The following is a 16,810-nucleotide window of genomic DNA, read 5'->3' on the forward strand; positions in this document are numbered from 1 at the left end:
CATTCATGCTCAGATTATCATACGTTGATTGCTTTTCACGATTCTCTGAGTTGTACTTAATTTAATTCACACAAATATTTAATGCAAACTTGTCAAGATGGAATTTCCTATTCTGTTTCCAAAGCTGTTTCCACTACAAACTTCTGTTGAAATGGCTGTATCATATTGCGAACTGAAATTTGTGATAGGTAATTGTATTTTTTTCTTGCACGTGTTATCTGTTTTAGGAGTATGGTGGAACACAATGCTTTTCCAGTTAGGTGTGCCCCAGTATTGTTTTTTCCAAGTTCTATGGCTACTTAATGGTTAAGTCAACATTATGTTGCTGATTTTCACTTATCATAATTTTAGCGCTTTTTTTTTTTTTTTAAACCATTTTTTTCAATGGTACGATGATTTTTATTCTTACCTTAAATGATCTGGTTATAGTCATTGTACTTGCTGCATCCATGCAGTAAATATAAAGAACTCGTGCAAGTCCTGCTATTTGAGAAATCTTGATGCTTTTTCTATATGCATTTAAAATCTATTTGCGTTCTTTGTAGACTGGTTCACAAAACTTTGAAGTTGTACTGGCCTCCAGTTTCAAATCTGATGGAATCTCAAAAAGAAGTACTTACAAAAAGTGTTTTATTAAATGTAAATACTTCAATTAAGGACCAGAAAATATATGGGAAAAATAATCCTTTTCTGTGTCTCCCATTTTCTTATAATGGCCTCTAGTCCCCATATCTGGCATCTTTCCTTGCTGTATTTAATTGTTCTTTCTAGATGTTATAAATTCCAAGTCAATTTAGCTTTATAAGGTTTATTTATGGGGTCAATAAAAGGCAAGTAAACAGCGCTGGGTGCGCGGGGAGTCTGGGCTCCTCCAACACACACACACATTACATCAGGCGGCTGATTTTTATACTCCTAGGCTAATACATATTCATTGATACTTCTAGAAAAGTCAGGGTTATTATAATTAGTTCCCGGAATCCGAACCCTCCCACTGGCACATGCGTATCAGTCTCCGGTGGTCCCTCTGTGGGTCTCTCGTGCTGAAGGCTTGTAGTCTTCCTCCCAGGCTTTGTCCTTGTCCTTCTCTTTTGTCCATCTTGGCCAGATGTCAGAGACTTGTGCAGCGTCCCATGCAAGTTTTGTCTTTAGTTGTCCTTCAGCTTCCCCTTTCTCTTTAATCTCTTGGCTGGATATCAGAGACTCAAGGTTTACCCTTCAAGCCCTCTATTGACATGAATTGCTGGAACATTCCTTACAATTCCTCATCTTCTTTTTAATATTCTCAATTAGTATCTCTTCTTCAACTTTTGCCAGTAACAACTGGATTTCATCAGTCGGTTCTTGGGGGGTCCATTTCTTAAGCATCATTATTGACACATCACCTTTCTTCTCTACCGAAGTTATCACAAATTGGGTACTATTTATTATTCGGAATATCAATAATGTAAAGCAAGGTATCATACAAGGTATAAACAATAACATCATTACACCACATAAAAGTAAAAATAACATCCTTTTAACCCATGGTCCACTGGGCAGCCATGAAAATAAATCCCAATCCATACCCTTCCAAGTTTCCACATGGGCTAATTTCCTAATTTCCTTTGTTGTCTGTTTAACCACTTTTCCATTATCATCAATTTGTAAACAACAATTAGAAATATTCAGTTTTCCACACACTCCCCCTTCTTCTGCTAGTAAATAGTCTAAGACCATTCTATGTTGAAAGATAGCATTCCTCATCTGGATGGACTGATCAGCCAAAAGATCCAAAGCCGTCACTGTTTGATTGGTTACAATTTTGAGGACAGCTTGCAACCTAATTATTCAATTCAAATTATAAATAGGTTCTTGGGCCCCCGATACTACCTCATTCGGGTTCCAGGTAACTGGTCCATAATACTGTATGATTCCTTCAGGAGGCCATTCATTATCTCCACATTTTTGGGCACTACTCCCTGTTGCAGGAAGAACGGCTGAAAACACGACAGACACCAGTATGGTCAGATCATGCTCTCTCTTTATTACCTGAATAGCTTGACTTTTATAGCAAACTTAACAGGGGCGGATAGTGTCTTGCACAAGATGACTGGTTGAAAGCACTCAGACAAACAACAACAAGAAAACAACCCCACCTGCAAGAAAACAACCCCCTTGTGATTAGCAGTCACGTAGACCTTGTCCTTGAAGCCAGCTGCTGGCAACAAAATTTTTCTGAATTCCTCAATTGGGCGATGTGGGAACACTGTCATGGGAACTTTTCATAGTCGTCCTGGTAGCTTGGTTTGCTCAGCTGCAGCAAGTCATGTCCTCCTTGCTGTTTCAAAAATCCCTCAACAATTCCCCCTTTTTCTTTTTGAGCAAACCAAGCCTGATTTAACACTTTTACAAGTAACTTTTTAACCACATTTATTACAATACGACATGCAATGATGATTAACACCACAACAAACAGAATCCTTAATCCCTTTTTGACTAATCCCAGTAACCATTTATGCATTGTTCCAAACAAATCAGTGAGCCATTGATCGAAAGGATTGATATCATATTGAATCTTTCTCATGTGCTCTTTCAGGAAAGTAATGGATTTGTGAATTGACTCATTATGATCAGAAAGGTTTAAACAGCACATTCCCTCAAAGTCCTCACACCCATGCCTTTGAGCCAAAAGCAAGAAGTCAATAGCAGCTCGATCCTGTAAGAGCGCACGTCACAGACTATTTTGATCTGGTAACATCTCTGTCGTGGCATGGGCTTGCTTCTCAGCCCAGCATACCAATGTTTCTAAGTTATTAAGTGTGGCCACAGATGCCACTCCTGCCACTAAAATTGCCAATGCTGCTCTAGCTGCAGCACCAAGCAATTCAACATTATCATTGCAATCTGGTGCGAGCAATGCCCATTTATGTCTAGTGATCTCATGCAACTGTGACAAGCTAGGAGCACATATAGTAAGTTTACCTAAGTAACATGGACCTCTGATAGCATTTGCAGGGATACCTTGCCAGGCCCTATCCCCGCAAATCAGAAAAACATCAGGAGGTAAGACCATTGCTGTACGATTGTTCCAAATGCTATAGTTGTTACCCCTTGTCTCCGTGCCATAAGCCCCTACACCCTGCCTAGCAGTGTCATTGTAATCACAGGTGTTATTTGTATTTCTGTACCCGTATGGCCCTTTCCAAGTTCCTGTAGCAGGATCTCGGTAATTCATTCTTATTTGTGGTAACACATTTGGTGCTGCTATATTTATTGTTTGAAAATGAATACTCGCAGGAAGGTCTTCTCTGTCACTAGTCAAACATAAGTGATTCAAGACAACCAATGCCTCGGACAATTGCTCATCGATGTTCTCGATCTCTTTTAATCTCACTAAGTGTTCCTTTAAAACCTGGTGTGATCATTCAACCATCACTTGGCCCGTGGGAGAATATGGAACACCTGTGATATGCTTTACTCCCCACATTTTCATAAATTTTCTAACCCTTTTGCTGACATACGCTGGACCATCGTCCATCTTGACCTGCTGTGGCACTCTAATAAAGGCAACACCATCAGATGTCTATACACAAGGTGTGCTTTTTCTCCCCCCTGCACCGTTGCCCGTTGCCCATATGAATCTTGAAAAAGTATCAATACTCACCAACTTGTCTGCTTGTGAATTACCTTCTGCTAACCCAATCAAGAACTGATGACTATGCATATGGATAACACAGTAAGGTGTAGTTCTCCCCTGAATGGCATCTTGCAGCTGCAGAAATAATGACAACAATCTGTCCCTCTTAGTTTGCTGTATCACGGCATCCTCTATCTGTTTTACCACGTTAACAACATACAGAGAGTCTGAGACAAAATTAATCAGCTCATGCATCCAGCACTGACAAGCCCAAACAACAGCAGACAATGCCAATGTTTGTAATGAGTCCCCTGTCTCCCCCGGAATTATGTATTTCTCCCAACTTCTGTTCTTGTACCACACACACACACAGCCTTCCTACTTGCCACACCTGCATCAGTGTATACAGTGCGACCCACCACTGGTCAGGACGAAAGCCGTGGTACTATCTGCCATTTATATGATCTTATAACTTGCCGGAGAGGCCCCTTTGGAGTTCGGGAATGTACCAATCCCGGGTAATCTAACACAGCTTCTTGTAATGGTATGGATTGCTGTAAACACCATTCCAAATGATCCTGAGTAGATCCTGGCAGACCTCCTGGTTCCTGCCTGCTGATCTCAATACTCTGAGAGCAACCCTCACGTACTAACTCTGCGATAGCTTCTGCCCATGTTTGAACACTCGTTTTTGGCTGAATCTGCAGGAAAATCCATTCCAGAACTCGAAAATGCTGCCCTATCATTCCACCCTTGCCATCACCTGTGTCACTTATACTACTCCTATTACCCGTGCTGTTAGTGTCAGTGGCATCCTTCTGATACCGTTTCTGTCTTTGTCTCCCCTTACTCTCCCCCTTTTCTCTTTGCCACTGACCAATCACTGCAAATGGATGAGACACATGATTGCTAATTAGGAAAGAGAGTGCAACGTCTGCTATACGTCTGCAAGCAGTGCCAGCTGCAACCTTAGAAGCTATTTGTGAAAGAGCCTGCCGGTGGTCATTTGGTAGTGTAATCTGCAGCTCTGCACTCCTGCACCGCAATAAAGGTAATAATATAGCTAAGTCGTCATTAGGAATCCATACAATGTGGCAACCCCACTGAATATTATCCAGGAACATTTGTACATTTATCAATTTATGTAACACCGTAGTTATATCACCTATCTGGGGACGAATAGTAGAGTCTGATATTTGCCATCCCAAGTATAACCATGGCTGTTTCTGTTGAACCTTCTCTGGGGCTATCTTCAACCCTTTTGCTTCCAAAGTATCCCAAATAAACTTTAAATATGAATCCTGGAAGCATTCTGGCCTACCAAACCGAATGTTATCCATATAATGGTAAATAATTATGTCACACCACGCTGTCCGAATTGGTTGTAGTGCCCAGGCCACATATAATTGCCATAATGTAGGGGACTTCCTCATCCCTTGTAGAAGCACTAGCCATTCATAGTGCTTTGCCTGTTTGTTAATGGAGGGTACCATAAAAGCAAATCTTTGACAGTTCTGTGCCACCACATCTGGTTGCCTGGACTGATCAATAAATTTAGCATATGGTTCCCCAGGGGCCTGTTCTACAGATGTGAATGGAGGTACTTTCTTTTCCCCTGGGAGACTAAGAAGAGCCCTCAGTGCGAGCTGCGCAGCTGTTTGATGAATAATCGCAGGGAACTGCAACTGAATCTGGGTATTGAGGTAAGTACCCGTTCCCTTTAACATCTCTGCAGTAATCCCATACAGAGGGTCCCCCGGTTGACTCAGTTGACCCACTTCCCCCTGTGCTAACTGCAACCATTCCCTTTCAAACAATAACAATGGGGAAGGAGTTAACAATAAGCGCGCCAAGTTTCGACAGTCAAGTGGACACATTGGTTTTGCCTGGAAAATCCATTGAATTATCTGTCTAGCCGCCTGGGATTGTAATCCATAGTCCAAAACCATTTTTCGAGCTTGTTGTAGAAGCTTGCAGTCATGTGGCTTCCACAACCCGGTGCCTTGCACAGGGTCGATAATAATAGGGCAGGCCAAGGATGTAGCATGCCTATGCCCCTCTATGATGGCATCACGTATGATGTCAGAGCACCTGTCCCTACTTCGTGCCGACGGTGTTGTAGCGAGGGATAATGAGGGAGTCGGCTCTGGTGGGGCAGACAAGAGAGGAAGCTGCTCTGAATCTGTAATTTTTAAGTTCTTGAGTTTCACTAGCAGTTTTTGGAACAACTCCTCCAGTGAAGGTCGATTTTCGCAAGCTGCTGCTGCACCTCTCATTGGTGAAGCATCCCGAGTGGATTTATTGCTGCCTGGCAGCGGCACAGATGCTGGCAGCACAGCTTTATCAAGATTTTCGGGCGCGGGGGGTGGGGAGGTCAGCCCCCACTCTGCTCCAACAGTCCCTTAGTTATTTCTGCCGCTGATTGATTTATTGGAGAGGTAATACCCCGAACCGGGGTGGGTGCAGGAACCGACGATAAAGTTCGTGTCTGCCGCATTCCTGAGGTCTCAGGTTTCATACTTGGTGGTCTGTCGGTGCCAGACTGTACTGACAAAGCTTGCACCACCGCCATAGCCAGCTGCCATTTCCACAGACGCCTCCGATCTCCCGTAGCAACTCGACTCTGGATGTCCTGCATCTCACCGCAATACGTCACTTTTCCACGTCTCACCGCGATTCCTCTGTTCCCGCGTCTCACCACGATCTGTATCAATCAATCAATCTCTGCATCTCACCACAATCTCTGTATCAATCTCCGCGTCTCACCGCGATCTCTATCAATCTCCGCATCTCACCGCGATCTCTGTATCAATCATTCTCCACGTCTCACCGCAATCTCTGTATCAATCTCCACGTCTCACTGTGATCTCTGTATCAGTCAATCTCCACGTCTCACTGCGATCTCTCTGTTCGGGTCTGTGCTCGGAGTCTCTCAGCATCTCTCAGGTCTCTCAGTGTCTCTCAGGTCTCTCAGCGTCTCTCAGGTCTCTCAGCATCTCTCAGCATCTGCGGGTCTCAGCCTGTTCGGGCACCAGATGTCGCAGGAAGAACGGCCGAAAATACGACAGACACTAGTATGGTCAGATCACGCTCTCTCTTTATTACCCGAATAGCCTGACTTTTATAGCAAACTTAACAGGGGCAGATAGTGTCTCACACAAGATTATTGGTCAAAAGCACTCAGACAAACAACAAATGCAAGAAAACAACCCCACCTGCAAGAAAACAACCCCCTTGTGATTAGCAGTCACGTAGACCTTGCCCTTGAAGCCAGCTGCTGGCAACAATATTTTTCTAAATTCCTCAATCGGGCGATGTGGGAACACTGTCATGGGAACTTCTCATAGTCATCCTGGTAGCTTGGTTTGCTCAGCTGCAGCAAGCCATGGGATCTTTGCTGTTTCAAAAATCCCTCAACAAATGACCATATAATTTTATTCCTAAATGATTTCCTTGTATTTGTTACAATAAAAGAACAAGGGTCTTATGTACCCCCACATAGCATATTCCCGACCAGTTTTCGGGTAGCCTCTTGTAGGCATGTTTGCCACACATCCAATAATATCCCTTTAGGGCCCACTTCCCTTTTAGAAAAGGACCATCCCATCCTTCTTTATTCTTTGGAGCGTGAAAATACAGTGTTCTTATCACTGAGTGGTCCTGTTATAATGTCTGCCCCATTTGTACTCGTATATGCATACCTCCAAGCTCCCGCATTGGATTCCCATTTACAATTACAATCAAGTTTTCCTTGGCGACCTGTCATATTATGAGCTGACCAGAAATGCTTAAAGAACACTCGTCTCCCATTCTCATCTTGCCACCTCCAGCGGTAGACCCTTACCACATGCTGCTCCCTAGTGGTATTATTACGCTGACAGCTCAAGATCTGACCGTCAAATTGCCCCCCCCCCCGCTTGTGCTCTTGCCACGGTTTCACATCCAGATCCAAAAAATTCCCTATATGAGCATTTCATCCAAGTCCCGTTTCTCAGCTGGACTTTTATGGCATTCCATTTCCCACTACATGCTGTACAGTTTATAGGTCCACATTCAGGAACAGTACAATCATATCTGGGAGACAGAGTCCAATTACAAATGCTTTTTCCTACCGCTACCGTTCTTGTTCTGTTTAAACAGTATATACCCCGATCCAATGAATGCAATTGCCATGGGCCTCCTTCCTCTTTCCAAAATTGTGTCCCATTATGAACTTCACTCAAATTACTAACCTACCACTTGGGTTCGACCAGGCCAGCTACCCAGGGCCAACTTTCAGTTCCCCTCGGTCCTCCACAAACCCAGCAGTTACTAAGGTTAAAGGCCTTGGCCACTTCCTCCCCCAAAATGAAAAAGTTATTCCTCCATTCTTGCTCATGGCTCAATTGCCCCTGTAAAAATACCAGGAAGTATAGCATTTCTTATCCTTCTGTGCTGTCCAATCGTGAGGGTGTGGGAAATGCCTTCAATTAAGGGGTTGGGCCCACTTTCAGGGTCAATTTGGGCTTGTGTTACCGTTCAGCCTTTCGGGGTGATCCAGCTCCTGGAAAATTAATCACAATTTTGTATGGGTTTAAAAACAGGTTCTTATGTTATTTTCTCGGGACAACCTGACCTTAGTGCGGGAGAAGTCTGGTCGAGGCCCTCTTACTCGGTGGTCAATACCCATAGGGGTTGCCTCCCTCGGTAGACCATACACACCACAGTGTATGGTCTTGCCTTCTCCCTTTCCTCCCTTCAGGCTTGTCCCCTTTATCTGGTGCCCTTGATTCATGTAGAGCCTCGTTGCCAGAATATTAGTCCCTCTTTAGCCTTAGTTTCAGTTCCCCAGGAGTGGACTCAACCCTCCAAGTAGGGTATTATTATAACCCTCCAATAGAGTATTGCCAAAACTGTTATGAGGAAGGAAGAGGAAAGGCAATGGGAAGGAGCTTTCAGCATTCTTCCAGAATGAATCGTAGAAGTAGATATTTCAATGATATAAAGTGCTTGCTCTGATAAGGATTAATTGTACTGCTGATGTCAGAGATTAAGTAGTTTAACAGCAGCTACTGCTTTTAAAGAAAATAAAAGATGTATTTATAAATACATTAGCAACAAAAAGAAGACTAAGGAAAGTCTCCGTCCTTTATTGCATGTTGGGGGAAACATAGTGACAATAAATGAGGAAAAGGCTGAGGTACTTAATGCCTTCTTTGTCTCAGTCTTTAGCAGCAAGACCAGTTGTTCTCCAGGTATCCAGGCACCTGAGCTCATAGATAGGGACAGGGAGCAGAATGAAGCCATCATAATCTACAAGAAAATGGTTAGCAACCTGCTAAACCACTTAGATGTATGCAAGTCTATGGGGCCAGATGGGATCCAGACGAGGATACTGAGGGAGTTGGCAGAAGTGTCAAGCCACTTTCCACCATTTATCAGCAGTCCTGGTGTAATATATGGCTCAGTCTTCAAAATAGGACTATAATCAAAGTTTACAATTTATTAAAGGAATAGAGGTAAGCAAACAGCGCTGGGTGTGCCATCAGTCTCTGGTGGTCCCTCTGGGGGTCTCTCATGCTGAAGGCTCATAGTCTTCCTCCCTCTTGTCCTTCTCCTTTGTCCAACTTGGCTGTATGTCAGAGACTTGTGCAGCGTCCCCTGCAAGCTTTGTCTTTTAGTTGTTCTTCAGCTCTTCCCGTCTCCTTAATCTCCTGGCCAGATATCAGAGACTTGCATAGTGTCCCATGCAATAGTCATAATAGTTAGCAGTTATTCTGAACCCCCTCAGATATCAGAAACTTCAAGGAAAAGCCTACAAATACATTTCCCTTCAAGCTCTCTATTGACACGAATTGCTAAAACATTCCTTTGCAAGATACAAGAACTATATACATTAACCACTCTGTTTTTCTTAGACTTGTGGTTATACAAGGGTATGTAAGACAGAAGGTCACATTCATCATACCATGCGGCCCTAGCATTGTTCCATACTGACACAAATCAGATGAACATATCTCACACTGGCTATCAGGGGAAGTCCCAGTCAACTGGCAACTAGCAAGTGTGATGCCCATCTACAAGAAGGGCTGGAAGGAGGATTCAGGGATCTACAGGCCTGTCAGTCTGACTTTGGTGCTGGGGAAGCTCATGGAGCAGATTATCTTGAGTACCATCATGCAGCAGTTACAGGGCAACCAGGTAATCAGGCCCAGTCAGCATGGGTTTATCAAAGGCAGGTCCTGCTTGACTAACCTGATGTCCTTCTATGACAAGGTGACTTTCAGTGAATGAGGGAAAAGCTGTGGATGTGTTCTACCTAGACTTCAGTAAGGCTTTTGACACTATTTCCCACAGCATTCTCCTCAAGAAACTGGCTGCTCGTGGCTTGGATTGGTGTACACTTTGTTAGGTTAAAAGCTGGCTGGGTGGCCCGGCTCAAAAAGTTGTGAATGGAGATAATCCAGTTGGAGGTTGGTCACTAGTGGTGTCCCCCAGGGCTCAGTACTGGGGCCAGTTCTCTTCTGTATCTTTTTCAATGATCTAGACAAGGAGATCAAGTGCACCCTCAGTAAGTTTGCAGGCGACACCAAGTTAGGCACAAGCATTGATCTGCTTGAGCATAGGTAGGCTCTGCAGAGGGATCTAGATAGGCTGTACCGATGGGCTGAAGCCAACTGTATGAGGCTGAACAAGGCTAAGTGCCGGGTCCTTAGTCCACTTAGGGCACAACAACCCCATGCAATGCTACACACTGGGGGAAGAGTGGCTGGAAAGCTGCCAGGTAGAAAGGGACCTGGGGGTATTGGTCGATAGCTGGCTGAAAATGAGCCAACAGTGTGTGAGACCACAGCTTGAATACTGTGTTCAGTTTTGGGCCCCTCACTACAAGAAGGATATTGAGGTGCTGGACCATGTCCAAAGAAGGACAACAGGTGAAGGGTCTAGAGAACAAGTCTTATGAGGAGCGGCTGAGGGAGCTGGGGGAGACCTTATTGTACTCTAACAATTACCTTAAAGGAGCCTATAGGGAGGTGGGGATCGGTCTCTTCTCCCAAGCACCAAGCACTAAGACTAGAGGTAATGGCCTCAGGTTGCTCTAGGGGAGGTTTAGGTTGGATAATAGGAAAAAATTATTCGCTGAAAGGGTTATTCGGCATTGGAATAAGCTGCCCAGGGAAGTGGTTGAGTCACCATCCTTGGAGGTCTTCAAAAAATGTGTAGATGTAGTGCTTAGTGACATTGTTTAGTGGTGGACTTGGCAATGCTAGGTTAAAGGTTGGACTGGATGATCTTAGAGGTCTTTTCCAACCTAAATTGTTCTATGATTCTATATAACTGAAATTTTAAATAAATCTTTTGTGCATCTTGTCAGCAAAGATAAGCAAGCTTGCAACATTCCCTTATAAGCAAGTTTAACAGTTCCACTAATCCCATTTTTATATAAAAATCTACATGTTTGAAGACTAAATCATTAGAACAAATTTCAAAAAAATGAAAATGCTTTTTTTTAAAAAAAAAAAAAAAAAAAGTTGAGTATTTAATTTCACTGAATGATTCAATTTGAAAGAGCAGTCTTTGTCAAACAGTTCTTGGTGGATGAGGTAGGAGCTTCAGCTTAATTTACTTTTAGGACATTTCTTTGTATCTACATTCTTCTGGTGTATCTGCTATATATACACATTCAATATGTGAAATGTCATTAGGGAAGTTTGTATTTTTAGTACATCTGGTCGTCTTAAAACACTTAAATGAAAAGTGACTTCCTTCATTTTCTTCATTCCTCATGCCTCCTCATTCTTCATCTTCCTTATAAGCCCCCTTTAGGTATTGAAAGGTTGCAATAAGGTCCCCCAGGAGCCTTCTCTTCTTCAGGCTGAACAACCTCAACTCACTCAGTGTGTCTTCATAGGAGAGGTGTTCCAGACCTCTGAGCATCCTCGTGACCCTCCTCTGGACCTGCTCTAACAGGTCCATGTCCTTTTTGTGTTGGGGGCCCCAGAGCTGGATGCAGTACTCCAGGTGGGGTCTCATGAGATTGGAGTAGAGGGGGGAGAATCACCTCCCTAGACCTGCTAGCTATACTTTTGATGCAGTCCAGGTTATAATTGGCTTTCTGGGCTACAAGTGCACACTGCCAGCTTATATTCAGTTTTTCATCCACTAATACCCCCATAGCCTTCTCTTTATGGCTGTCCTTGATCTGCTCATTGTCCAGCTTGTATTCAGGTTTGGGATTCCCCCAGCCCAGGTGCAGAAAGAACCTTGAATTTGGCCTTTTTGAACCTCGTGAGGTTTGCATTGGCTCACCTCTCAAGCCTGTCACAGTCCCCCTGGATGGCATTCTTTCTATATTCCTCTTGTAAAAAGTTCTGTACCAAGTCTTTAGGAACTTCTCTGCTAAGAGATTGCTATATATTACGGGTACCTGTACATGAACTCATTGTAGGTCAAGGTCAGTACACAAAATAATTTATGCAACCCTTTGCTTTTTGTAGAACTACTTTCTGTCTAAATGCCCTTAGTAGGTGATTGCTGCGAAGCTTGACTAGAATAAATAAATAAAACTAGAATCTATGTCCTAAAGTGGAATCATATGTCTTAAGTCATGCAGAGAAGTAGGTATCTCATGGTTGAGACAGCCATGCCCATGTATTGGGCAGAAACATTGATTTATCAGGTTTCAGGGTCCCTTCCTGATTTTTTTTATGCAGTCTTGGGAACTCTAGAACTATCTGTAGCTGAGAAATGGTTGTCTGTCTATTCTAAACATGGGACTGTTGTGCAGTCACTGATCGAGGAAATGGGAAGCATGAGTTCAACCTCTTATTTAGTCTACTGTGATAAGGAGTGTTGAGCCTGACACATGGAAACAAACTTTACAACTCGAGGAGAGTTATAAAGCAGGTATGTTTATTGCAGCGCTGGGTGCAAGGAGGATCACTCCTCCTAACTTGCCCAACAAAGGTTATTACCAGGGTGCTTATATTGATGGGATATACACATATTCATTTCACTGAAGAATCATTAACATAGGTTCCTATAGGTTCCTTTAGCATGTGCACTAGAGTTCTCTGGGTGGTCATCCAGTGTACTCTGTTGGTCTTTTGATGAAGGCCAGAAGTCTTCCTTGCTGTTAAACTTTTGGCCCTTCCTCTCATTTACAGACTTCAGCAGGCCAAGCCAGTTTCTATTATCTGTGTGTATGGAGTCTTTTCTTCCCTTATCTTGCTGATATAAAGTCTTTTCTTCACTTATCTTTTAGGGTCTTTGTGTTGATATTCCCTACCTCAGGTAAGTACCCTACCTATTCCTGTCCTTGTGATTGATTTACAGTATAAATCTGTGTTACCTAAAACTTGCAAAATCAGCATTGAGTGACTTCTCTAGATCTGCTATAGTTCTACAGTTAATCCTTTAGCATCTATTTCTTACTTCAAGCCTACTGTTCAAACTTCTAGTGCTCAAACCACTAGATTTAAGATTTTTTTTAAGGGGACCATTTTCATATTGTCTTTTAAAATTTCCATTCTGCATCTTCCTTGGGTAGGAGGAGAAAGTTAGCATGACTGTAGAGATTTGTGTACTGCACTGAAGATGATGTTTTGAATCGGGAGTTTTTTTCTTTTCTGTGCTTCTTAGGATTTTCAAGTGAAGAGTCAGAGTACTATGGAGGCATTTAAATTTACTGCTTGCTTTCCAATTAGAAAATCTGATAACTGAGGCAATGAGCATTTATATAAAGAACCAAAGGAGGCACTGGCTAATGCATATTTATGTATTGGGATCTTATATTCTAAGAATGTAGAATCTTGATCAGGAAGTAATCAGATCCATCTTCTCAGGAAAATGAGTGGATTTGGGCTTAAATGATGTAAGAGTAAGATGAATGGATGAAACTTACTTAACAAACCTCTTTGAAGTTGGAAGGTATTTCTGTACTGGAACTGTAAAGATGGAAATGATCCAGCGCTCGGAGGAGAGAAAACTGATACACACTGGGATTTGTGGTGGATTTTTGTGCTTTGAATGGAGGAGGAATATTCACCAACATATTGCTGAAATAATTAGGTTGTTCTTAGCAAGAAACTAGTCATATTGATACTACTGCTATCCATAGAAGATTAATAACAGTAGGCATCAATAAATGGGTCATGCACCCACCCAATTCTTTTTCATTTATAATTAGCATACTGCCATAAGATGTAAAAGTGACTTGCGGAAAACAGACTCCACAACCTGTAAAGTTGCAAAGTAGGTATATTTATTCAGCACTGGGCAGCACGGGGGGTAGTCCCACCACAGTCATGCGCACCCACCACAGTAGTTCATCTTGTATTTATACAGAAGGGGTTTCACAGGTAAGGGATCGCCTATACATATTCATAACCTTTCCCCGAAAGGGTGGTCTTTATTACAGTGAGTTCTGGGAAATCATTTCCATTGTCTCAGTCCTGTCCTGATTAGTTCACAATACCTATAGAAATCCCTTATCTTCTGGAGCCCTCCTGTCTCAGTCCTGATTAGTTTACAGTACCTATAGAAATCCCTTTAGCACCAATTTCTTACTTCAATCCCCCCTTTTCTATCTACTTTAGGAAATTCTTTTCCCTCTTCCCTACTAACTTATTTTTATCCCCTGGTCCCTGAAAAAAAATACTCTCCATTTTCTACTTTCTGCCTCAAACTGTGTTTTTTCCATTTTTCATAGTCCTGTGTGGCATCTTGCAGTCCTGTGAGCGTCACAATTGTAGCCACAATCCTCCAGCTGGTTTTGACGTCCATCCTGACGTGAGAGCTTTCTTAACTCAAGAATGGTGAATCCAGGCAGGTTGGTCTTTAATTTTGATTGCAGTAAAAGTTGTCAGGAGTACCTGGAATGGTCCTTCCCATCGTGGCTCTAGGGTCTTTTCTGCAAGAGACTTTATATACACATAATCCTCAGGTTGTATATCATGCACTGGACTATCCAAACCCCTACTTCAAGTCCCAGCCACGTGTTTCTCAATTTTACTGAGTTGTTTGCCCAATGCCACCATATAAGAGGTCATGATTTCATCCCCAACCTGTGTGGACATTGCTTTCTGTATTCTATAAGGTCGTCCATACAAGATCTCAAAAGGGCTTAGTCCTTCCTTTGCTCTTGGCTTAGTTCATATGTGCAAGAGAGCCAAGGGAAGGGACTGAGGCCAGGTCAAGCTAGTCTCTTGCCCCAACCTCACAATCTGCTGTTTAATTAAGTGTTTCATTTTTTTTACTTGGCCACTAGACTGAGGGCAATATGGAGTATGAAGTTGCCAGTCTATGCCCAAATCGCAACTGATTTCCTGTACCATTTTTGAGATAAAGTGTGGTCCTCGATCAGAAGACATGGTTGCTGGAACCCCAAAATGCGGTATTATCTCTTGTAATAATATCTTAACTACCTCCCGAGCCTTGGCTGTCCTGGTGGGAAATGCCTCTGGCCAACCTGAAAAGGTATCAGTTAATACTAATAAACATCGATACCCCCATTTTCTTGGAAGTTCTGTAAAATCAATCATTGTTGCCCAGGCCCATTGCCCTTCCCAATTTGGCCCATTTCCGGTTTGGGGGTGCTCTTGGGATTAGTCTGGAGACAAAGATCACACTGCCGAGTCACTTGTCTCACAGTGGTGTATAAACTTCTAGCTACAATGTCTCTAGTCAGGTGCTTATACATGTATAGGGACTCTGCCCCCCATGCCTCTTCCTATGTTCTTCCCTTATCAGGGGTCATGTTAAATAGGAGGAAATAATCAGTTTCCCTTGTGGAGTGTGAGCCCACCCTTCTTTATTATATGATCCTGTGATAAGCTTTTGATCTTCCTTAGTGTATTCTGGATTATCTTCTAGAGAGATTCGCCCATCAGGGATCAAAGCCCCTTCTGTTTTTACCTTTACCTTTGCTACCTGTTTTGCCTCTCTGTCTGCCAGCTCATTTCCTCTTTCCAACTCTGAGTTCACTTTCTGTTGTGCCTTAATGTGCATAATCATCACTTTCTAAGGGAGCTGGACTGCCTCCAATAGTTTCAGGATGTCCTCTGCATGCCTGATATTTTTCCTTGTGAGTTCAATAATCCTCTCTCTTTCCAGATTGCTCCATGTGCATGTATGACCCCAAAAGCATATCTTGAATTGGTATAGATATTCACAACTTTGCCTCGGGCCAATTCCAAGGTGCGGGTCAGTGCAATTATTTCTGCCTTTTGTGCCAAGGTGTTTATGGGCAAAGGTCCCGACTCTATCACTTCCCAGCTAGTGGTGATGACATATCTAGCATGCCTTTTACTGCTTAGGACATAGCTGCTTCCGTCAGTGAACCTGTTTTCTGTATTCTCCATAGGGCTGTCTCTCAGGTCTGAATGACTCGAATATGCTGCCTTGATGGTTTCCAGACTGTCATGATGCACTGGTTCTCCTAGGTTTCTGCTGAGGAAAGAGGTTGGATTGACAATGTTAGTGACTACTATCTCCACATCATCCTGTTCTACCATTATAACCTGGTATCTCAAGAACTTTTGTGGGGAAAGCCAGTGTCCACCTTTTGCTTCCAATACTGCAGATACTGTATGGGACACCAACACAGTCATTTTCTGGCCCAGGGTGAATTTTTGAGCTTCCTGGATGTTTAGCACTACAGCCGCAACTGCTCGCAAACATCCAGATCAACCTTTTGCAGTTGCATCCAGCTGCTTGGAAAATTAGGAAACTGCTTGTTGATACAGGCCGAGATCTTGTGCCAGTATTCCCAGGGCAATCCCCTTCTTCTCATGGGAAAAAAGGAAAAATGGCTTACTCACATCTGGAAGTCCTAGGGCTGGGGCCGACATCAAGGCATTTTTTAGCATCTCGAAGGCTTGTGTGGTTTCCTTATCCCATTCGAGGTGTTTCTGTTCGGTGTTTGTTAGTGCATATAGAGATTTAACAAGCAACCCATAGTTATAGATCCATAGTCGGCACTACCCAGTCATTCCCAGGAATGTTCGTAACTCCTTTATTGTTTGCGGTCTCAGAGTTTGGCATATTGCTTCTTTCCAGGCCTGTCCTAAAGTCCTTTGTCCTGCACTGATTTCATAGCCCAGATAAATCACTTCACACTGCATCACTTGAGCCTTCATTTTGGATACCCGGTATCCCTGGTCCCAAAAAGTTCAACAGACTCACCGTCCAAGTCATACAATCATCCTTTGT

At 43.1% G+C, this 16,810-nt stretch overlaps 1 protein-coding gene across 1 annotated transcript in view; it reads left to right on the forward strand.

The window, feature by feature from the left end:
- LOC116501385 (ceramide transfer protein-like) overlaps nt 1-16,810 on the forward strand; it is a 139,236-nt gene that overhangs the window by 60,326 nt on the left and 62,100 nt on the right. The gene's annotated exons all lie outside the window — the stretch shown is intronic.

This window comes from Aythya fuligula, chromosome W (genome assembly GCF_009819795.1).
Source record: "Aythya fuligula isolate bAytFul2 chromosome W, bAytFul2.pri, whole genome shotgun sequence".
In the NCBI taxonomy this organism is placed as follows: domain Eukaryota; kingdom Metazoa; phylum Chordata; class Aves; order Anseriformes; family Anatidae; genus Aythya; species Aythya fuligula.